This window comes from Hibiscus syriacus, unplaced genomic scaffold (assembly GCF_006381635.1).
Source record: "Hibiscus syriacus cultivar Baekdansim isolate YM2019G1 unplaced genomic scaffold, ASM638163v2 tig00016807_pilon, whole genome shotgun sequence".
NCBI lineage: Eukaryota > Viridiplantae > Streptophyta > Magnoliopsida > Malvales > Malvaceae > Hibiscus > Hibiscus syriacus.
Window position 1 is genome coordinate 64 of NW_024062392.1, and position 7,513 is coordinate 7,576.

The 7,513-nt window shown below is 33.9% G+C and overlaps 1 pseudogene; it reads right to left on the minus strand.

The window, feature by feature from the left end:
* Positions 1-2,875: 2,875 nt before the first annotated feature.
* LOC120208648 lies at positions 2,876-5,569 on the minus strand (annotated as a pseudogene).
* Between the last annotated feature and the right edge of the window lie 1,944 nt (positions 5,570-7,513).

The window sequence follows — 7,513 nt, forward strand, 5'->3', positions numbered from 1 at the left end:
ATAAAATTAAAAATAAATGATTAATTAAAAATATAAAAATATTTAATATATATAAAAATTTAAAATTTTCAAATGAATAATTGTATCTACCCGCCTTCTTCTGTCCATCTTTGCTTTTGCTGTACTGCTGACTCACACCATCTAAAGTTGAGGTCCATATTGGCTTCCATCCCACCTTAGTTGTATAACTAAATAATCAAAAGAAAAGAAAGAAATCATTTTGTGGATGGTGAAATTTTAATTAATTATAAAGTAAGTGTCTAAATTATATATCTTTTTACTGATAAGTGCTTATATTATATTTTAAATGATCTAGGCGTTTAATGTTATACACGTTTATCACTTTAGGTGTCCAGACTGTAAATGTTGTTAATTTCATCCGTTAAATGACACGTGTCAAATTTTGGTAATTTTAAAAAAATTATTTAAAATTTAAAATTAAAATTATATATATATTTAAAAAAAACACCAATTTTGAAAGATCCCAAAACTTGGAAAATCTTCATTCCAACCTCTAAATTCACGCCGCTCTTTGCCATTTTTGAAGTTCCATCAAACCTCATATCTCTCGACGATCAATAGCTCTATGAAATCATGATTGATTAACGACCCATCGACATTTGTACCCCGTGAATCCTAGGATGAAAATCGTGCGATTCCGACAATCAATCGACGACAACTACGACAGCGCATGACTAGGAGGATGGTAGGGACTACGTCGACAATAGTGATTTTGACCGGAAAGGATGGCGACAACGGGGGTTAGGGATTTAGGATCTTTAGGGATTTTTTTTTTATTTAAGAGGAATTATATTTTTTAATAAATATAATAATATTTTTAATTTTTTAAAAATAAATTTCAAAATTATCGAAACGAAACACGTGTCACTTAACGGAGAAAACTAATGACAGTTACGGTTCAGACACCTAAAATTGTAACGTTGCTAAAATCCGAGAGAATAATCTTATTTTCTATCGTCGAAACTATTTGATGATTCGAGACTATCATTTGTATGGAATGCAATAATTATGAAGAGGCATTGCTCCACCAAATTAGTAGTGCTTTAAAACCCAAAAATCACGTCATGTGGGTGACACCAATAATTCTATATGTTTCCAATCAGCCTTCAACTCGTTTGCTCCTTTCATTTGTCGTCGAACTCAATGTACAAAGGGAACATTTCAAACTAGGCAAACATCCAGTTTTGAGTTATGAAAGATAAAAGTCTAAATACGGACATAAAATTTTATGTTGAGGGTGAATTTGAATTTATAAAATTTTGGAAAGTAAATTTGAACTTATAAAATTTTAAAGGGAGCGAAAATAAATTTTTAATAGAAAATATATAAATAAAATATAAAATATATGATAATTTTAAATTTTTAAAAAAAACGACGTCCCTACACATCCCGTCTAAGTCCATCCCTGACAAGACCCTCCGAATACAAAGAAAAACCCTTTAAATGCCTAAACGATAATCCAGATTCGGTCAAATTTTGCTCCAAAAATTGATATAACCCACCCAATGAGTGATAAAGATATGGCGCCAATAGATTAGTTTCTGAACCTTTCTTAGCTGGCCACTGGGACAATGTGAATAATAATAACATAAATTACGTATTTAGTCATCCATCTATTCACGTTATTTTGTTTTGGTCATCTAATAATTATTATTTTTTTATCAATATTAAACCTAACATTCTGTTCTGGTCACCCCTGTTAAAAAAATTAACATTGATGTTAATTTGTTACCATAAGGTAATGCCACGTTATTACTAAAAAATTGTCACGTCAACAATTCTTTTAATTTTTTAATCATGGAAGATTAAAATAGAACAAAAATACAACATTATGTATGATTGTTAAAAAATATTTAAATGACCAAAATAAAATATATAAAATAGATGTATGATTAAATACGTAGTACCCTAAAAATATCAATCGATGGTATAGTTATAGCAAAGGAGAAAGGCATTATATTCGCCATTGAATGATATGTTTTAATTGACAAATGACATAAATGGAGGGGTTGATCCTTGGAATACAGAAGGGATTGTTCATTTCAGAGTATATCCGAATTCAAGCCGTTGTGTTTGTACGTTATATGTGCCGTGTCGTAGGTTAAACCAATAAATACTATGAGAGTTAATTGTATAGTATGTCCCTAAACTATAACTCTCATTTTAAATTAGTACTTAAAATTTGAATATTCCAATTTCATCCCCAACTATGACTCTCATTCTAAAGTAATCTTTAAGCTTTTAAACATTCTAATTCCATCCCTAAATTATGATATTATTTCTAAATTGGTCCCCAAACATTTGAAGATTCCAAATTTATCCCAAAATTCATCCAAATATGTAATTAGTTTCAACCATGATTTAACCTAAATTTTATTTTCCCCCCAAACATATAATGATATAACTTGGCCTAACTATTTTATTAACAAGGGACGTGATTAGTATATACATATAGTTTGGGATGAAATTGGAATATTAAAAAAGTTTAGGGATCAAATTAGAATGAAAGTGATAGTTTGGGGATAAAATTAAAATCTTCAAAAGTCTGAGGACTAAGTTAGAATGATAGTCATAGTTTAGGGATAAAATTGGAACATTGGAAAGTTTAAGGATCAATTTAGAATGAGGGTCATACTTCAAGGACATGCGATGCAATTGACTCAAAAAATTAATAAACCAACAAAACTACAACTATAGGTTTGTATAGGGGTGGCCATCATTGGCATTGCCATCGCATTATGGAAACCATTAATAATAGTTCTCTTACAAGTACAACAAAGAAAACCCCAAAAAAAAGGGAAAATGAGAGTTACAACTTCCAAATGCCAATCTCTTTACACACTCAAGGAATATATATATATATATATATCTTAAACTTTGTCAATCATTAGGAAGAAGATAAATCCTAGTTTAAGGCTTGTGAGGGCATTGATAGCACTTGGTGAACAAACCAAATGTATCAATTTGTTGTATGAAATTAAGCATGCTTGCCCATCCTCCAAAACCAAATCCCACTATCAAAACCCATATCACCACAATGATGTTGATGGAGTACATGCCTGCCCAGCCTCCTAGGAATGATGGTGGCCTCTCTACCGCGCTCTGCAAAAACGAACACCAGATATTGATATTAGCTATTAAATCTCGGGTAAAGTACATAAATGATCTTTCAATTATAGGATATTGCTTTGTTAAATTATCGATTATTGAAAATTAGAAAATAGTCCTTCAAATATAGGGTGTTACTTTATTGAGTCACTAATAGTCATTCAACTATTCATGTGTTCTAAATTCATCATTTTTGGTTAAAAATTGATAATAGTCTGAGTTGGACGTTAACCTGTTGATCGAAATATAATAAAATCTGATCCCAAAATCTCAAATGACTGTACAACTGAAATGGTTTTAGAATCAAATTTTATCGTATCTCAGTCAGTAGGTTAATGTCTAACTTAAACGATTACCAATTTTTTAATAGAAAAGGACGAGTTTGTAACATATGAATATTCGGGTGGCCATTTGCAACTTTTAATAGTAAGACTTAACAAAGTAGCACCCTATAGATAGAGACTCAACAAATCAGTACCCTATAAGTGATGGACCATTTGTGTACTCTACCTTTAAACCTTTAAAGAAGTGAGAGTTGAATAACAAAGAACCTCTCGTGCGGATGCAGGTGCAAAAGTAATCATGTGTGCTAACGAAGGGATAATGTAAACAGTGAAGCTGACAAGGAGAGATCCAACGGTTGAGTTGATAGGGCCAAAGAAAGGGAAGATGATTGCGAGGAACCAGATTGGGATCACCACAGGGAGTCTAGCCACTGCTCTCTTCAATACACTCTTGGTTTCATGCACCCCAATGAATTTCTCCCACACAAAATATAGAGGAGTGCATGCAAATCCAAAATGTAATGAACTGAAAAAAAAACGAAGTGTATATTACTCTTGGTGATGATTATATGAATCAATCTCGAGCAGGGATTTAATTAGCGGTCCATCATAATAGTGTCTATTATGTTCGCTATCTCGATAAATGTTATAACTGAAATAAGACCGCAGCCACGATTTAAATTCTTGATCTCAAGTTAAAGACTCAGACCTGATGAATGAGCATGAGAATAACAGCAGTGTCTCGGAAACCAGTCCTTGGGAGCAGCGATAAAGCATTGGAATGGGTGAGAAGGAGATCACCAAAGGCCCAGTAAACAGCAGAAGCTGATGGTAAAGTTAGGGTTAACACATAAAGTGTTGCTAACAAGTATATCATCTTGAACTTTTGTGGCTTCCACATGGCATGCATGATCTCCCTATACAATCAAAACATATTTATCAATATTTGTTGTCCAAATCGATGAACTTTGAGATTTTTTGGTTTAAGTCCTCACACTGTGACAGCATGACCACCAAAGGTGTAAAGAATGTTGGTGGCTCCAGTGAAGTAGAGAACCACCTTGGTTGGCCCTGAGTGCTTAACTCCATCAATCTTTCCATGTAAAAAACAAAGAAAAAAAGTTTTGAGAGATCGAGAATAAAATGCATAACAGATCATGCAAATGGACAACTAAGGTAAAGAAATTCGGATTTCAGTATGGAATGTACCCGTCCATGGAGAAGGGAGGCAATTGTCATGTACCATGCAGTGTAAGAAGTCATCATGAGGCCAAGAAATGACCAAATTCTGTAGTTATGGAATGAAGGAATAAACACAGTTGTTGCACAGCAGGCGCCAAAGATGTACGTCCAAGTTCTCTTGTCAAGGTTGTCATTTATATAGTAGATATTGCTGTATTTGCATTAATGGAAAAATCAGAACAAAATGGATAAAACATTCACACCGAAAGAACACAATACTTCCCTTAATTATGATTCAATTTTCTTTTACCTAGCACAAGCAATTAACTGAATCACTGATCCAAATAGCAGAAAAGTGCAGTTGAAAAAAAGACCTATGTTTCTCCAATGTTTCCCCAACAGTTCATCAAGAACTTCAAACCACTGCAATGGGGAAAAAAAAGAACCCAAAACAACTGTGTGACTTTTTTTCTTTCTAAAAGAACAATCAGTAAGAGAAAAAGGAACTTTAGAATCTCTACCTGAATTACATGATTCCTGAAATCAACCTTTTCTCTTTCCTTCCTTGTTCTATACTCAACATAAAGTAAACTTATAAGATACGCTGTCCAGCTTCCCATCAAGCCATAGAAAAGTTGAAATAAGATCCCTGATAACATCCCCAGTTGCGAGAATGAATATGGCAGTGTAAGTAGCACTTGAGCAACCTATATGCAATTTCATGACAAAAGAGAATAAAAAAACCAAGTAAAGCAACGAGGAAAGATCAGCTCAAATTGATTGAGACTAGAGAAGAAGTGTGCCTGGTTAGAAGCACAGCTGAACCATGCATCATAGACCGAGCCACCATGCCAAAAGAAGTTCGATAACTTGCTCTTTGCAGACCTGGAATCTCCTTCTTCTCTTTCCATTTCTAGATAGTTTCCAGCTACAACTGTTTCGACCTTCTCTGAAGCCATGTTTTGCAGTGACTGTAAGCCCTCAGCAGCAATGTTGGTGTTGTGATGGGGTGATTTGAAATCTATTTTTATAGATAAACTTAAGAGCTTCTTTACCCTATCTGTTTCTTTAAGCAGCTGCCATGCACTTTTCTTTCCTTTTTTTTTTTGGTTAAAAGGATTTTGTTGAGCAATAATTGAGTCACCCCTGTGGGGACCTAGCTATGTTACCCTTTCAGAAATGTGATTGAATACGAGTACATGTATATTGATCTTTGAAACTTGTATTAATCCTTTGAAGGTTGTGAATATGAAAAAAAAATTAAAAAACAAGCACATGGTCTTTACTTGGTTCTAGCTTTAGCTTTCATTGGTGGGGGGAAGGTGATGCATCTATGTCCCTAGGACGGATAGATGGGGGGATTTTTGTTAGGTGTTGTGAAATAAGATAATGAATAAAAAATATTTAAAATATAATAGAATTTGATTTTCTAGGGGTACGATTGCACCCGATATCTCCTTAGTTTCATCTCTGTACGTCTCTCATGGGTGATAAGCTCATTTCGAAAATTGACTCGATAACTCGAGTTAACTTAAAAAATCGATTTAAATAATTTAAAATTTAAAAAATCAATTTTTGGAATAGAGTTAATTTTTATTTTTCCATACTAACTCTAGCTTTCATCGGTGGGCAAGGGTGATGCATCTATGTCCCACAAGGGTGACAAGCTCATTTCAGTCTTTGCTCCTTTGGGCGGACTGGAAGGTGATGGGTCCATGCTCTCATGCACTGCACGAGCGGGTGGTCCACTTTGGGGCCTACTTCATAACAAGGAAAAGAAAACACTCAACATGGGTTGATAATGAAACAAATATAAGGGAGGGATCGGCATGGGTCGGGTCGGATTTTCAGTCCATCTGATCTGATCTGATCTAAAAATTATAAATATCTACTCGACTCAAATTTAATTTGAAAAGTATACATCTTCAATCTGACTCGAACCCGACTCTATTCAAAATATTATATTTATTAAAAATATTATTTTTAATTAATAAAAATAAGGATTTAATTGACAAAAATAATATATAGAGAGGTATTATTGCAATTATCCTTAAATATAAAAGGTAAAATTACAATTTTTTTGGGTTGGGTTGGGTCAGGTCGGGTATTCTTCACCCTAAACCTGACATCGACCCCGACTCGAACATAACCTTAAAAAACCCGACCCAATCCGACTCGAATAATTTTTTTTAAATCTGACCCGATCAAATTGGGTTGAGTCAGACCCGTCGAGTTCGGATCCCATGCACATCCCTATAAAGGAGTAAAGGGAGATAAATTAGACATTTATTTAGTTCAAAAAAGGAAAAGAAAAGGGAACAAAAATATTTGTATATTTGATTTGAGTATGAATGCTGGGGTTGGCTAAAAAGATGGAGTGAATAATTACATTGAGGTGAGCTTTGGTGGTAAACATGATTAGCACCACACGTGTGCCAACTGGCTTTATACCCCCTATATATAATAATATCATTTGTGTGGTATTTGGTATTCTTGGGGGGGTCAAATGAACCCTAAACCAAGATTGAAGGGGGCTGATTAGGTGAGAATATTATTGATAAGGTCCTTTGCTTTTAGTGTTTGCCCCATTTGATTAGGCATATCCCATCTAACCATGATCTTGAGATGCTCCTTTAGCAGCCCCGATTAGGTGAGATCCCGGCGACATGTTCAAATTAAGGGAATGATTGCATGTCATTTCACCCCTTGTTAATTGGGGCAAAATAAGCCTTAGTTAGGTGACCTTACTAGTAAAAAAGAACTATTATTTTCTTTTAAGTATCTAGATTTGAGCAAATGTATTTGCATGATGTGTATTGTCAACAAATAAAATTTTGTTTGAACATTTACTACTTTATTATCATTCCATACGAACATATATTTGATAGAGATTTATTGTATTCTCAATTATTTTTTAG